We start from the raw sequence: 17,187 nt of genomic DNA, 5'->3' as shown, positions 1-17,187 counted from the left end.
GTTCTTTCCATCATTTGGCTATTGTTGAGAGTGCTGCTATAAACATTGGGGTACAAGTGCCCCTATGCATCAGTACTCCTGTATCCCTTGGGTCAATTCCTAGCAGTGCTATTGCTGGGTCATAGGGTAGGTCTATTTTTAATTTTCTGAGGAACCTCCACACTGTTTTCCAGAGCAGCTGCACCAATTTGCATTCCCACCAACAGTGCAAGAGGGTTCCCATTTCTCCACATCCTCGCCAACATCTATAGTCCCCTGATTTGTTCATTTTGGCCACTCTGACTGGCGTGAGGTGATATCTGAGTGTGGTTTTGATTTGTATTTCCCTGATGAGGAGCAACGTTGAGCATCTTTTCATGTGCCTGTTGGCCATCCGGATGTCTTCTTTAGAGAAGTGTCTATTCATGTTTTCTGCCCATTTCTTCACTGGGTTATTTGTTTTTCGGGTGTGGAGTTTGGTGAGCTCTTTATAGATTTTGGATACTAGCCCTTTGTCTGATATGTCATTTGCAAATATCTTTTCCCATTCCGTTGGTTGCCTTTTAGTTTTGTTGGTTGTTTCCTTTGCTGTGAAGAAGCTTTTTATCTTCATAAGGTCCCAGTAATTGATTTTTGCTTTTAATTCCCTTGCCTTTGGGGATGTGTCGAGTAAGAGATTGCTACGGCTAAGGTCAGAGAGGTCTTTTCCTGCTTTCTCCTCTAGGGTTTTGATGGTTTCCTGTCTCACATTCAGGTCCTTTATCCATTTTGAGTTTATTTTTGTGAATGGTGTGAGAAAGTGGTCTAGTTTCAACCTTCTGCATGTTGCTGTCCAGTTCTCCCAGCACCATTTGTTAAAGAGACTGTCTTTTTTCCATTGGATGTTCTTTCCTGCTTTGTCAAAGATTAGTTGGCCATACGTTTGTGGGCCTAGTTCTGAGGTTTCTATTCTATTCCATTGGTCTATGTGTCTGTTTTTGTGCCAATACCATGCTGTCTTGATGACTACAGCTTTGCAGTAGAGGCTAAAGTCTGGGATTGTGATGCCTCCTGCTTTGGTCTTCTTCAAAATTACTTTGGCTATTCGGGGCCTTTTGTGGTTCCATATGAATTTTAGGATTGCTTGTTCTAGTTTCGAGAAGAATGCTGGTGCAATTTTGATTGGGATTGGATTGAATGTGTAGATAGCTTTGTATACAATGTTTTTTAAGAGATGCTGCTATTGCACAGAGACCACAGTATAGTGTAAATGTAACTTGTATATACGCTGGGAAACCAAAAAATTCATTTGACTTGCTTTATTGCAATATTTGCTTCATTGAATGATCTGGAACCAAACTCACATGTATGCCTATATGCAGTTTATTTACTTATTTATTTTTTAGGTATGAGATGTATTTATTTTTATTTTTTTATTCCAGTATAATTAACATACAGTGTTATATTAGTGTCAGGTGTACAATGTAATGATTCAACAAGTCTACACATTTCTCATCATGTGCTCATCAAGGTAAGTATATTCTTAATCCCCTTTATCTATTTCACCCATCCCCTTACCCACCTCCCCTCTGGTAACCACTAATTTGTTCTTTGCATTTAATAATCTAGGTTTTTTGTTTTGTTTTGTCTCTATGTGCAGTTTAAATAGAAAACTTGCCAAGTATACTCACAAGGAATGTTTGATTAATTGATTGATTAATTTTATGTCAGACGAGTAATATGCTGAGGTAGTAACAAAGTTTAAGAGAGACTCATGTCACACAAGAGCATGATGACCCAATCAAAGTTCCAAAATAATGCTTATTTTAAAGTATGAGGGCAAACATTAAAATAAATTAGATTGTGTGCTTTAGTTCTATGTTTCAGGTGGTGATTAGAGAAAGCACAGAATAAGTTTTGCATGACACATCTATTAGCTGGCAGACACATGCTCCATGCTAGGGGCTCTCTGCAGAGTATGGGAAAAAAGAATTCTCTAGAAAAGTTTGTCAAGCCTGAGATGCTGCTTATTTTTATTTAGATCTAACTAACTCTTCTTCCCTTCCACAGAAGAGCACTGATTGCTTATGCTTTCATCTTCCCTAGCAAAAGATGGTAAAGTATCAACGGAAGAAAACTATCAAGATTTATTTTTGCCTTTACCACAAACAAGTATGTAATGCAAACTGCCATGATGGAACTGTACAGATATGGCTATGCTATCAAAATGTCAGGGATGCTTTCTTTCCGGAAGGTGGGGGAAAACAACTAGATTTGGAAATCTGGTATACAAATGTATATGAATATACAAATGCCACTTATAGATCCAGATACCCATCCACCCATAAGTATATATAGTTGGCATCAAGTCACTAAGCATAAAGATGTTGTGGGTGTTTACAACTTTTTTAAAAAAGGCATTATTTGCATTAAAAATGTTTTCTAATTTCCAAAATAGTCTATGTGAGGAGTTGGGAAATTTGGGTGAAAAGATAAGAGTGGGGGAAGAAAAGTACTAGAAACAAATTGGACACAAATGCATATAAATACCACAGTCTTTTGTGTTTTCAGCCTTTTACATACACAGAAGACGACGTACCTTGTGTTTCCGGTTCTGACTTTGCCCAGCAACCGGTATGAGTTTGGTCAAGTCACTTCCCTTCCTTAAGCCTTTGTTTCTTCATCACCAAAATAAAACGAGAGAGAGAGAGACAGAGACAGAGACAGAGACAGAGACAGAGAAAGCAAGATGTTGGCATTAGTACATCACATAGCTCCCCTAAGCAGTACAGAATGTCCCCTCCAGCCTAGCATTCTATGATTGTTACTATGAATACATTAATCGTGTTATTTTGCACAGATTAATTATATGGGTTACTGCTAATTTTTTTCTTTTGTCGTTTTGTTTGTTTGAAGGATGCTGGTAGGTGGTTTTGCTAAATGGGGCTTTCTTTACCTGCTTGAAATTTCTTGTGTGGTATCTACCAACATGACTGACGTTTCCAGTTATCTGTCAGTTGCGTCTGCAAGCCTCTGATGCTGGTTGAAGTTTGACTTAGGCCAAAACCCTTTTCAAGTGGGTTTACTGTGGATGGTAGTGTTCATAAAAGGGGTGGTTGGTGACTTGTCTCAGGGAGACCATACTGAAGAATACAGTCACTTCAGAGCTTTGGCCAGAGAGACAGGGGCCTGGATGAGGAAATGGCAGTGTGCAGTATGGTTTTCAAGAGAGAAAAAGTACTTGCCATAAGTGATCAGTGGTTTGTGAAAATAAAATTATGCTGAAGTCCTGTAAATCTTGTGAATACTAAAGACTTCATCATCATCCACAGAGCAACTCTTGAGAAAGGAAACACGCTGCCTGAAAATTTCCTGCTGCCTTGAATAAGGGCTTGGAGGGTAAGAAGAAAAAATGGACATCAACCGAAAGGAATAACACAAAGAATGCTCATGTGTCAGTCACTGCTGAAATAGACAGTTAAAACTTTCACTACAGAAGGAAAACCCTCGTAGAGGTGCCCCATACAGCAGTCGAGAATCCCAGGCTAAGGCTCAGCCACAGTTCTAAAACCTTAGAATAAAATCAACAATCCCTCTAATTGTTTATCACAATGCTTTCTTTAGACATTTTACTTGAGGAGTTGGGGTGGAGCGAAGAATAAGAAAATCCTTTCTGAGCTTGCCTTACATCTAGTTTGAAAGTAGAATTTCTTTACTGGAACTGCTGATCTGTAAGGCCACCAGTTTATGTGGGTTTCAAAGGGCTCTTAGAGTTCAAGTATGGATGTGTTCTGTTTGTGTGCCAGTACTGTGCACATACACACACACACCCGCCCCGTTTATGTCTCCAGGCCAGTGTTTCTCAATCTCTGAACTACTGATATTTGGGGTCAGTTAAGTCTTTTTTTTTTTTTTTTAGTGTTCATTTTTGAGAGACATAGAGAGAGAGGGGAGGAGGAGGAGCAGAAAGAGAGGGAGACAGAAGCTCTGTGCTGACAACAGGCAGCCCAACGGAGGGCTGGAAATCAGGAACTTCGAGATCATGACATGAGCCGAAGTCGGAAGTTTAACCAATTGAGGCACCCGGGTGCCCCTGGTCAGTTAATTGTTTATTCTGGGGCTGTCCTGTGTATTGTAGGATGTTTGTGAGCATGCCTCGGTTCACCTACCAGCAGCCAGTGCTATCTCCCCCTTCTCTTTACCTGCACCCCCATCTCCCCTGACATCCAAAAATATTTCTGAACATTGCCAAATGTCTCCTGGGGGACAAAAATCTCCCTTGGTTGAAAACTTCAGGCTGAGATAAGGATCTTTAGAGAGAGCAAAGGAAGACAGAGAGTGAGTAACATGAGGCTTTTCTCTAGGATTCAGATACTTATTCTCAGGGCTACTCTATTTATGGAAATTATTCGAAGATGCTTATAAGTGTTTTTAGGAAGCTGCTGTCATTCCAAACAAGCCAAATATTGCAAATATTATTTTAAACTGTAACTCATAACCACTTTCTACAGCATGTCTTCATGGATTCAAGCATTTGCCTTGAAGAATGCTGTTGATTCATTTGTTGTTTTCACAACTTGTGTCACCGCTGGCCTTCCCCTTGTAATAGCATCAAGTAGTGCTCTGGTTTTCCCCCAAACTTTGCAAACCACTTTGATACATTGCTGAAGATACATTTTAGCAGACTAACTTTTTTTTTTTTTTTTAACTGCACTTCTCAAAGAACCCACTTCGTCTACTTGTTAGGAGAGAAATTATTTTTAATCTGAATGTAATTGAGGCATAGTTACCTAGATCCACTTTGACATTTTGCCACACAGTCTTAAAATATTTTGCAAGTAGCAAAATTATACTTTGATACAACACTGACCTTACCAAGTAACCTTATGACCGAACCTAATATCTTAAGTAAATGTGACCAGAATTAATATACCTTAATCTGAAGCTTAAGGAATACGCCCTTATTCAGTGTTTATATCTTATCTTGACTTGTATTTTACTTCCAAAGGAGAGGAAAACAGTACAAAGGATGAGGGGTTTTGTGTGTGTGTTTGTTTCTTGGTGGTAGCACTCCAGGACTTTCCTTCCAGAATTTATTTCAACATCATTTATTGAACACTGACTGTGAGCAAGGATTTATGCCAGTTTTTAGCAGATTTTGTTTTTGCAGTAAAATCAGATGTATTTCTTTTAAAATTGTGCTGTGATGAATCTTTTCTCTATTATTTTGATATTAGTGAAGATTATCACAAAAGTAATGTTTTCTCCATCTCTAAATGCAGGACTAAAAAAAGACTAGAAGAGAGGGAATCTACAAAAGGGAGACTGGGTTTTTAAAAAGCCAGACATATAATATTATAAGATTAAAATAGGTGGTGAGAATTCTGTTTCTTATCACTTCACTATTTGGCATTAAGTGGACAAAAAAACAGACAGTCTCAGGCTAACTTTTTATTTTCTTCTGGATAGATGGCAGGCCCAGAATATCACAGGTTAAACTCTTGAAATGCCTATAATTTCAGATGAGTGAGTTCTGGTAAAAATATACACTTTCTGGCCTATAAATTGTCCATCATGTTTTTCCATATTTGCTACTGTTTTATTATAATATGTTAAATACCAGTAAATAGGAACAGTGTGAATATTACTATTGCATTTAAGGATTTTAACTTTAATTCTTACTTGCTTTTAGATTCTGCATCTTTTATGTTAGGTGCCTGGTCTCCAATTTTGTGTTGATTTACTTGGCTATGTGGGAGTTATGTAAAATTATCCAACTGATATAAGCCAGGTGTTCACAGCTCTTTATGCATCAGGGACTACACTGGAAGCTTTCCAAGAGTAGGTGTCTGTGACCTATATAGCAAGTATGACAAAGATGGCACATGGGCCTATTTGCGGTGTCCCTTAGGCAAGCCGTCCCCTCAAGCTCACTGACCTCCTCCAAGGTCTCCTGCCTCCCGAATCCCAGACCCATTCCCCAATTACTTGGGAGACATGTCTTTGGCAACAGTCAGCTCTATGGTGCCTTCCTGACCAACATGGAGAGTTTGCAGCAGCACAGCGGCCCCCGCCCTCTCCCATGGCTGAGTGTCATCTTCACACCTCTACATCCTACACCCCTAGCTGGTCTGAATGATACAAAGCAACTGGAGCCTCAGAAAGTTACTTTTCAGAGGCTCTAACCCCAGCTGCAGATAGCACAGAAAACAATACATTCGCTATCTTTAACAAAAACTATTATTTTAACATTTATTCATTTTTGAGAGACAGAGACTGAGTGGGGGAGGGGAAGAGAGAGAGAGAGGGAGACACAGAATCCGAAGCAGGCTCCAGGCTCTGAGCTGTCAGCACAGAACCCAATGCAGGGCTCGAACCCACGAGCTGGGAGATCATGACCTGAGCGGAAGTCAGAAGGTTAACTGACTGAGCTGCTCAGGCACCCCAAAAGCTGTTCTTTTAAAAACACTTTCTCTTGTTCTTCTGCTCATTCTTTTCTTTTTATGTTGTTTGTAATTCTTGTTTCTTGGTTATTCTTTTCACAGAGGGAGAAAAGAGAGGTTAAAAAGCAACCAGAAGATACTGGAGAAGGGAAAGAGACTTGCTAGTGGAGGGCTCACGGGGAGGGTTATCAGCATTCATTTGAGAGCAAGACTGGGGCCACTGGAATAGAAATTACTTGCTTACTGTAGGATTGTATGGCAGCAGTCATGGACCGAAGTGGTAGGGACCATAGCAACGTGTCCCTAGCTCTGCAACGCAGCCAGCATTCCTGCCCTCCCGCCACAAACAAACAAATAAAACCCTGGGCAATTCAAGGGTGCAAGTAGGACTTAGGTAGTGTATTAGTCAAGGTTCTCCAGGGAAACAGAATCCATAGGAGAGACAGAAGGAAGGACAGAAGGTAGGGGACAGAGGGAGGAAGGGAGGAGAAAAAAACCAAAGATACAGAGAGAAAGGGAGACAGACAAGAGAGAAAAGAGATGTACTTATTTTAAGGAATTTGCTCACATAATTGTGAGGCAATTTGTAGGGCAGACTGGCAGGCTAGAAATTTGGTCACAAGTTGATGTTGCAGTCTTGAGTCTGAATTCTGCAGGGCAGAGGGCTGGAAACTCGGGCAGTGTCTCTATATTGTAGTCTTGAGAAGTATTCCTTCTTGGGAAATCTGTCTTTGCTCTTAAGGTGTTCAAATGATTCCATGAGGCCACCCACATTATGGAGGATAACTGCTTTACCCAAACTCTGATTTAAAAGTTAATCACATTAAAAGCAAAACAAACAAACAAACAAACAAACAAAAAAACCCAAAAAACAAAAAACAAAACCTGTACATAAACATCTAGATTAGTGTTTGACCAAAAGACTGGGCACCACAGCCTAGGCAAACTGACACATAAAGTTAACCACCACAAGCAGTGTGGAATCCAGAGAGTGCCCCCAAATCATCAAAAATCCACCCCTCCCCAGCTTCCTTGGTGAAGGTCTCCACTGACCCATCTTCCAGTCATGCCCCATGAACAAACACTGTGGCTAAGGGAATGCAGTTCCCTGGCTAGGGCTGAGAATGGGGGGAGAGGTTGCTGTGTTACAGAAGGGATGTTGAGAGGGCATCAGGAGCTGTTCAATTAGAGGGATCCCACCCACCAGAAGTAAGGGACAGGGGAGTGTCATTTTGGGAAGGAAAAGAAAACATTTTGTGCATATAGACCTTGAGTACTTAAAAGGTGGGAAACAGAAGGGAGAGAGGAGAGACCCTTTGGGAGAAAAGAAGGGCTCTTGCTGGAATGTCCTATATGCTCCTGCAGCTGGAGGTGGGCAGTTTTTCCAGTGGTCACATCAGATATCAAATGCAACTGATGGGCATGTATCACATTAGCTTGAGTTAAACTACCTTTGAATCTCATGAAATTTTTCTTTGAGGAAAATTTACTTTTTCTCATTGATTTGAAGTCAGTAATTTCTGTTCCTCTGAACACAGAATTGCTTTTAATTATAAATGCATGACATTTAAAATTATTTAAATACAAATATTTTTACACCAACGGGTGTGGAATGTGGGGTGTGGGATGTGGGGATGGAAGCAATGAATTCTTTCCTGTGCAGAAACCCTGCTAGAAAAATATTTTCCCTTAGTCATCGTTACAAAAATCATCCCTCTCAGGGATGCTTGTTATTTAAAATTAAATGGAATTGGCATTTGGAGATTTTTCTGAATAATTTAGCTGGATTTATTTCAATGATTACATAATGGCTACGAATGGGTCAAGGCCCCAGTCATATCAGGGAATGAAGAAATGTATTTGTTTATATGGCCATTGTTCATCTGCCTCACCTACTCTCATCTCCTGCTTCCATCCCCAAGGCTGCTACCCCCACTTGTCTCACACACTCCATAAGGATAGAGACTACCTTTGATTTATCTTACTCCCTGGTGTGGTCTCTGACATAGCACAGTGCACCCGTGTGTGTTGAGCTGAACTGAACATTGATATCTGGGGATCCTGGCCATTTAGGAAGATAGAGAATGCTATGATAGTTCTGTAACTTCTCAGCAAACAAAGTTCCTTTAGAACAAAGTCAACAATGTTATAACAACAGCCTTACAGATTTCTAAATGCACAGCTGTCATTACTGGCAGCTGCTTATACCAAAAATCTTACGTGCGCTAATGTCTGCCAAATATTGGAAACCAACTCTAGGCAAAATCTGAAGTATGTTTCCTATATCCCCACTATTCACCTTAAAAAAAAAATCTATTTATTTCGAGAGAGAGGGAGAAAGCAGGGGAGGGGCAGAGAGAAAAGGAGAGAGAGGATCCCAAGCAGGGATGCGGGCTCGAACTCACAAGCCATGAGATCATGCATGACCTGAGCCAAAATCAAGAGTTGGACACTTAACTGACTGAGCCGCCCAGCTCCCCCCACCCACTATTCACCTCTTTTAAATTTCCCTTTTTTAATATTTCTCTTTTTCATGTTCAGATCTCCCCTACCCTTTCCATTCCTTCCTTTTATCAAAATAGGAAAGAACCTCATTTTAATCATTTTTATTTGTAAATTAGTCAACTGATAATAATTTGGAATTAATGAATTTCATTTGACTTTTCTTGATTATAAAATGAAAAAATGTGTTACACTCTAAAAGGAAAGCCAGGTATGAATAAGCAGATGGGGATGGTCCTTCTGCTCATCTATGGGTGCCTCCTTTCTTCCATTTCTGCTTTCCTTCTTGGGGAGTACGTGGGAAAGAGGCATAGACAGGGCCACCCTAAAGAGCACCCCTTACAGTACAATGACTTTAAGCCATTGAGGGTGACTAGAAGGCATCCAATAAAAAAGATGGTCATGCACTTTTTCATATACCAAACATCTATTTCCAGGACCTGAAAGAGCTATGGATCTTGGAGATCCATTTCTCTATGGATCGTAAGTCCACTTTGCCCTACCCCAACCACTTTAGGCAAATATCTTTCTTTCTTTTGAACACAGTCCAGTCCCCTCCCCCAACTTTAACTCAACTCTTGTCATCCACGGGCTTTAACAAAAACTACCACATGCCGGAAGGGCCTGGGTGGCTCAGTTGGTTAAGCATCTGATTTCATGGCTTGTGAGTTTGAGCCCTGCGTCAGGCTCTGTGCTGACAGCTCCAAGCCTGGAACCTACTTGAGATTCTGTGTCTCTCTCTCTCTCTCCCTCTCTCTCTCTCTCTCTCTGCCCCTCCCTGGCTCACGCTCTCTCTCTCTCTCTCTCAAAAATGAATAAACATTAAAAAAAAATTTTTTTTAATTACCATGTGCCAACTCTGTGCATTGCTAGGAGTCTGCAAATATTGCTAATCTGAAAACAGTCCTGGAAGACTGTATTAACCACCACAAGCAGTGCGGAATCCAGAGAGTGCCCCCAAGTCATCAGAAATCTAAAATCGCCCCTCTCCAGCTTCCTTGGTGAAGGCTTTAATTGACCCATCTTCTTCTAGTCCATGCCCCAGTGAACAAACTGTGGCTAAGGGAATGCAATTCCCTGGCTGGGGCCAAGAATGGGGGCAGAGGTTGTTGTGTTACAGAAGAGATGTGGAGAAGGCATCAACATCTCAGCAAGACAGGCTAACATTGTTTCCATTTCACCTGTGTGATTCAGGGAGGCTAGGGACATCCTCAAGCTCATAACATTAAGTGGCCAAGTCAGGAAGCTTGGGTGTCTTCAGCAATAAAGCCCATGTCTACTCCCAGATGGATTTTTAATGTTGTCTGGCAGTCTGGCATTTATTTGTTTAAAAATTGACAATTTAATTGTGCTGCTTCCCTAACCTGAAATCTTGGATAATATCCTCATGCCCCCTATATTATTTCTGCCTCCACCTAAATGTCTCTTGGGAACTTCACATTCCACGTGATCAAAACTGAATGCAACACTGTTCCTATGTTCCTAGCCTTTAATTCAATCAAGTCAGCTACTTACACTAGAAACCTGGGACTCCTGACTTTCCCCTTTTTGTCATTCTCTTTTTAAAAAATTGGCCACTAAGTCCTATAGATTCTTTCTCCCACATATACATGGTGCTATATGTATATATATATATACATGTATATATATATATATACATGTATATATATATATGTATATATATATGTATGGAGGGTGCTATAAAACCCTCCTCGACTTCTCTGGAAAACTCGGTCCCTCTGCACCTTCCACCACTGTCGATACATGCCGTGATTATAAGAACATACACCACTGTTCTTGGAGTGTCTGTTGATAGAGTACGTCTCGCCCCCACTGGAGACAGAACTCTATATAGGGGCAAAGGTCTTATATTGTCTGTGCTTGGAACTCAAGGCATCTTGCATTGTTTCTAGCACATGGTAGATCCTCAATCAATACCGCTGAGCTAGTTTTAATTGGAATGCATCAGAGGAAGAACGGTCTCATAGTGCTTATATTTGAGATTTAGATACCTCCTTATGATTAAGCTGAGGCCTGAGCAAAATAGGCGATTTTCAAAGTTTGTCTTTTATGTGTGTGACCTCTTCTGTTTTAGTCCCTTTTTCATATCAGTAACAGCCCCTCTCCTTTTAGATCCCCAGTGACCATCTACATTTCCTCTGTCCCTTTCCCCAAATCAGGAAGGATCTAGAATCATCACTTGTATCAGAACTGAAACTCTCAGCTCTACTGCACACTAGCTGGGATTGTGGACAAGTTCTTAACCTGTCTGAAATTGTTTCTTCATTTATAATACAGATATGAAAATACCTGCCTCCTAGAGTTGCCATGGAGATTCAGTTTAAACAAACAAACAAACAACTGTGCATAAAGTATTAGCACTATCCTAAGCACATAATAATGGCCCGATTAAGGGGCACCTGGGTGGCTCTGCCAGTTGTGCATCCAACTTCAGCTGAGGTCATGATCTCACAGTTCTTGGGGTTGAGCCCCATGTCAGGCTCTGTGCTGACAGCTCAGAGCCCGGAGCCTGCTTCGGATTCTGTCTCCCTCGCTCTCTGCCCCTCCCCCACTCACACTCTGTCTCTCTCTCTCTCAAAAATAAATAAACATTACAAAAAATGGCCCAATTAATGTTAAAAGAAGACTGCCTTATTAATACCAATATGCTAATTCTTTCCAATGTATTTACTTTCAAAATTGCTATTTAATTATGGAATGCATGATCTCTTATTAAAGAAACCTATTTGTTCAACTAGTATCTATTGAAGCTTCCCTGGTGCCTTGCTTCACACCTGAGAACACAGGAAAAAGACTGGATCCTAGCACTGGGGAGTGGAATTTCCCACCTTTGTGATATAGTGAGGTGTGCTGAGGGCAAGTTTCCCAAAGAAGGGTTCCAAGAGGGCTGAAATCAGTCAGAGGAGGGCAGTCATGTTAGAGGAAACATGAACAAAGGGGACAGAAGTCAGACAGGGTTTGAAAGGAGAGGACGAATGACAAGTCATTTGGTTCAGCTGTAGCCTGGGTGCATGTAGGCGGGGGCAGGGGAGTCAGAAAGATGAGGCTAGAAAAGGTAAGCGGGTGGCCAAATCCTCAGGGGCAATAGCAAGTAGGTGGGAAAGATGTGGGCTGGGGTTCTTCTAGCCCGGGGGAAATCATGGCTATGTTTGCATACTGGAATAACTGGGAGCTTTTAAAAATACCAAAGCCTAGACCCCTAGACAATTACATATAAACCACTATGGGTGGAACTGAAGCTTCATTTTTTTTTTAAAGTTCCCCAAATGATTCTAATATGTAGCTGAATTTGAGAGCTGCTATATAATCTAGTCCTCAAAATCATATCAATCCAAATTCAGCTATGAAGGTAACGGTGTGATAATCATTGACCTTCAGAATGGGGGAAGTGGGAGCTGTGTTTTTCAAATTAATTAATTTCTTATTGTGGAAAAATATACATAGCATGAAATTGATCATTTTAACCATTTTCAAGTATGTAGTTCAGTGGCATTAAGTACACTCACATTGTTGTCCAACCATCACTTTTCATTATTTTTCATTATTCCAAAATGAAACTCTGTGCCCACTAAACACTAATTCCCCATTCCTCCCTCCCTCAGCCATTCTACTTTCTGTCTCTAAATTTGACTACTCTAGGTACCTCATGTAAGTGGCACCATATAGTACATGTCCTTCTGTGACTAGCTTATTTCATTTAGCATAATATCCTCAAGATTTACCCATGTGGTAGCTTGTGTCATAATTTCCTTTCTTTTTAAGGTTGAATAATATTCCACTGCATGTACATACCACATCTGATCCATTCATCCACCAGCAGAAACTTACACCCATATAAGGGTGTATAAATGGGTGTACTAATATTGATTTGAGTCCCTGTTTTCAATTCCAGAAGTGGAATTCCTAGGTTATATGGTAATTCTATTTTAATTTTTTTGAGGAACTTTAATACTGTTTTCTACAGCAGCTGCACTATTCCCATTCCCGCCAGCAGTGCACAAGTTTTTTGTTTTGTTTTGTTTTGTTTTGTTTTGTTTTGTTTTGTTTTAATGTCTATTTAATTTTGAGACAGAGAGCAAATGCGAGCAGGGGAGGAGCAGAGAGAGGGAAACAGAGAATATGAAGCAGACTCTACACTGTAAGCACAAAGCCCAACATGGGGCTTGAACCCAGGAACTGTGAGATCATGACCTGAGCCAAAGTCAAATGTTCAACTGACTGAGCCACTCAGGTACCCCCCCCCCCAATTATTCCACTTCTTTACTAATACTTGTTATTTTCTATTTAGAGTGTGTGTGTGTGTGTGTTTGTGTGTGTGTGTGTGTGTGTGTGTGTGTGTGTGTGTGTTTATAATGGCTATCCCAATGGGTGTGAAATAGTATCTCATTGTGGTTTTGATTTGCATTCCCTAATGATCAGTGATGATGAACATTTTTTATGTACTTATTAGCCACCTGTATTTCTCTGGAAAAATGTCTAAGTAATTTTTCCATTTTTAAAATTGGGTTGTTGGTTTTTTGTATAAGTCCTTGATGTATTATGGTTATTAATCCTTTGTCAGATATGTGATTTGCAAATATTTTCTCCCATTTCACTAGTTGTCGTGTGCATTAGTGGTATAGTGGTGAGCATAACTGCCTTCCATCTCATTGTCTTTTCACTCTGTCGATAGTATCCTTTGATGCACAAAAGTATTTAATTTTGATGAAGTTCATTTCATCTATTTTTTTCTTTTGCTGCCTGTACTTTTAATGTCATCACCCCTGTGTTTTGCAAATGTGTGCACAAAGTACCACAGGTTGGGCTCCCCATAGAGAAGACTGAGATGGAGGCTGGTATATATGGTATTTTAGGCAGTACTCTTGGTATCACCACCTGTGGAAGGGAAGGGAAAGGAGCATGGGCAGCAGGAGAAATTGGGCTGTGATGAAGGCTCAAGGAAAGACTCAACTGATCATCACAATGAATTCTGAAGCTGAGAAGAACCTTCAGAGATGTCCTTCATTTGGGTGAAAGGGACAGCCTTTATATTTGACCCGTCATTGGATAGGGGGTACTACCAGAAGGGGCTATGACCAAGAGTAAAGCAGCTCTTTTCAGGCCAGACAATGCCAAAGAAGGCTGACAGCTGAAAACTGTTGGCCACATGCACTCCCTGCATCTGGTCTTCATTATTGGAAGGAAATCTGGGTGACATATCATATCATCCACTACATTCCCAAAGAAGTCTCCTCTTGCTTGCTTTAGTCTCCTGGTGCTTGTTCTGGTCCCCCCCTGGTGAAGGGGAGCTGGGTGACATATCACCATCCACTACAGTCCCAAAGAGGTCTCCTCTTGCTTGCTTTGATGCTCCTGGCCCACTGGAACTTTACTATAATTTAGGGAAGTATCTAAGGTCATCAGGAATCCCCAGCCTATTGCTGGCCCACTCTCTCCCTTCTCTTCTTCACTCTTCATTTTTCAATCCCTGGTCTCTCTCTTCCCCACCTACAACACAGTAACATTACTGTTGCCCTCCTGTTGGTCATGGCCCAGCATTCTTCCACCTCAAGCCTTTTATTGCTCAAGACATGATGAGCAGGAATGGGAGCAGAATGTGGTTGCTTAAATCCTGGAGTATGGGTGGACGGCATGAGAGACTAGCAGAGAAATGTTGGGATAAAGTACTTATGCACAGAGTATCCCATACCAGGAGCTGAGGTACTGAGGGAGAGGATATTGAATCAAATAAGCAAGTACATGATGAGAACATTAAGAAGAAAAACGATGACAGTTAAATAGTACTTGACGTTAGGGACATAATAAACATTCACCTTAGTTTTAGATGTTGAAAAAATGGCAAAATGAGAAAAAAAATGCAAAGTTAATATTTATGTCTAATCGCTATCCAGCACAATACTTCAGTATATAATAAAATGTGTTCAAACTTAAATGTGTTAATACTTTATTTCTAGTTGTATTTGATTAGAACTGTAAACTCTTACATACAAATATGGGGCTTCATAAATTGTGGTTCACATAGCATGGAGATCTGCTCACAAACCCAAAACACCAGAGGGAATGTTCACTACAGTGCATCCTCTTTTAGACTGAAGAAAAGGGTACTTTTGGATCCTTCCCATGGCCCCTTGGCTCTCACAAATACAGAACCTATTGTACTGAGTTCCTAATCCTAAACTCTAAGATTTGCTTCTCATACAAATTTCCCCTTGGTCATCTTATCTGTATAGTGTAACTATGTTTTGTGACTTTTCCCTAAAAATAAGTTTTAGAATATTTGAATAATTGGATTTATGAACATTTCAATTCCTAGCCCTTAGGTAACCTACTCCTCTTTGGTTTTAATGAAAGTCCACTACCCAAGGCCTTTATGTCATCTAAAGTCAGACTTCATTTGGAAGTTCAGTAATCTTTTTTTCTAAGAAGTATTCTTGAAAAAGTATTATCTATTTGGAAATGGTTTAGGGCAATCTAGATGGAGAAAAAAAATGCAGATTTTATATTCTTCTCTTCCTTTCCTAGTTGTATGGCTCCAAGATACCAGAATTTCTCCCCACTCTCACCCTACTGCATCCCACCCCCACTCTCGCCCCAAACTAAATTACCCCTATAAGAGAGGTAAGTAATATATATACTGATTGAAAACATTTCACCTGCACAGAATTTCCATTTGACCTCTGTTTCATTTTTGAGTGTCATTTCCAATACTTTCTCTGTCCCTATTTCTACTGCAGTCTATATCTTCAGACTAAGAAAAAATAACATTTCTCTGAGGAAATTTACTCTAAATAGACCTCCAAATGCAAATTATCTGGAAAATAACGAGATTATACACTCTTTAAAAACAAGTTTTGATATTTCCTTTATACTAGAGCCTCATTTCTCTTAGGACAGCCATGGGGGAATTGAAGGATTTCTTCACTTGCATTAGTTTTCTGTATCCTCATCACCATGATTATCGCTATTAAGTTTTTAGCCTACATTTTTATGATTCAATCTTGGAAATGGTTTTTAGAGTTTTGTGATCATTTCCTCGTTTCCATTTTTCAGGCTTTTACAATGACATTAGCTATTGTCCTTTTTTTAAACTGCCCGAAAATCAGGATTTAAATTTTAGTATCAAGTAGCTAAATGGAAAATCCCTCTCCTGGGATTCTTAGGAAGGTCACATGAGAAGCCTCCAAGGATACGCTATCTCATCATAGGTTACAAGCTCAAGATCATAGAACTAGGTCAGAAGCCCAAGATCTGAGCAGGTTCTCCACTGTGCTAACAACTTCATCAGCATAACTCATCAAGGCTTAAGCACTATCATCCTGCCTTTCCGTGGCTTTGCCCCACTGTTGGCTTAGTGTGGCCAAACTACAAATCTCTTTTTAGTCTTCTCTCCTTTTGTCTATCAGTTCTTCACCTTTTCCCAGGTGTTCCAGGCAGTTCCTTTGTCCTTATCATCAGTTTCTAGCAAGCAGTTCTTAGACTCTCCAGGCCAGGATGGAGCACTACAAGTATATCTCTTAGGGATCATTAGCACTTCGTGAGAAACACCCAAACTTCCCCCATTGAGACCCTTCAAAGGTATAGTACTGCTGTGAGATTTTATGTATCTTAATTCCTTCTCCCACCATCATTCCTTTCATCCCTTCCACCAAGCAGAAGTTATTAGATAGGAATAAATGATGTCATCTTCAACAAAGGAGATAATTCCCAATTACTAACTTCTTTTTTTTTTTAAGTTTATTTATTACTTTGAGAGAGAGAGAGAGAGAGGGCAAGAGAGAAAGTGAGCATGAACGGGGAGGAGCTGAGAGAGAAGGAGAGAGAGAATCCCAAGCAGGCTCTGTACTGTCAGGCAGAGTCCAATGTGGGTCTCAATCCCATGAAGCAGGAGATCATGACCTGAGCTGAAATCAAGAGTCGGAAGCCTAACCGACTAAGCCACCCAACCCCCCTCTTCCCAATTATTAACTTCTAACTTAATCTATGACTGGGTTATAGTGTTATCTGAAAATAGAAGATTCTTTATTCTTTTAAAGTTCTTATTATCCTCACAATGTCTAAAATGTTGGGAGTTGGTAGAATGAAAGTTAGCAAAGAATAATCTCTCTTCTATCAGATGTAGCAAAGCTGATTCTCAATTCAAAGAGCAGGACTGGTTTTGCTATTAAGACTAATAGTAACCCATTTGTTGCTTGGCTCTTAAAGCACAAGAGGTGGACTTAAAAAAATTTTTTTTAATGGTTTGCTTTTCAGATCGTAATTGTCA

At 40.2% G+C, this 17,187-nt stretch overlaps 1 long non-coding RNA gene and 1 pseudogene across 1 annotated transcript in view; both read right to left on the bottom strand.

Moving 5' to 3' along the window:
- Positions 1-987: 987 nt before the first annotated feature.
- The window catches only part of LOC144617142 (uncharacterized), a 38,356-nt gene continuing 22,156 nt past the window's right edge, over positions 988-17,187 (bottom strand). The window contains exon 3 of the long non-coding RNA XR_013557220.2: positions 988-2,636. This is a non-coding gene — a long non-coding RNA (uncharacterized LOC144617142). The remainder of the gene's footprint in view (positions 2,637-17,187) is intronic.
- Positions 1,684-1,793, bottom strand: LOC132674126 (small nucleolar RNA U13; annotated as a pseudogene).

This window comes from Panthera onca, chromosome C1, assembly GCF_046562875.1.
Source record: "Panthera onca isolate mPanOnc1 chromosome C1, mPanOnc1 haplotype 2, whole genome shotgun sequence".
Classification (NCBI taxonomy): domain Eukaryota; kingdom Metazoa; phylum Chordata; class Mammalia; order Carnivora; family Felidae; genus Panthera; species Panthera onca.
The sequence above is the reverse complement of the archived record's forward strand: the minus strand, read 5'-3'. Positions and strand labels throughout refer to the sequence as shown.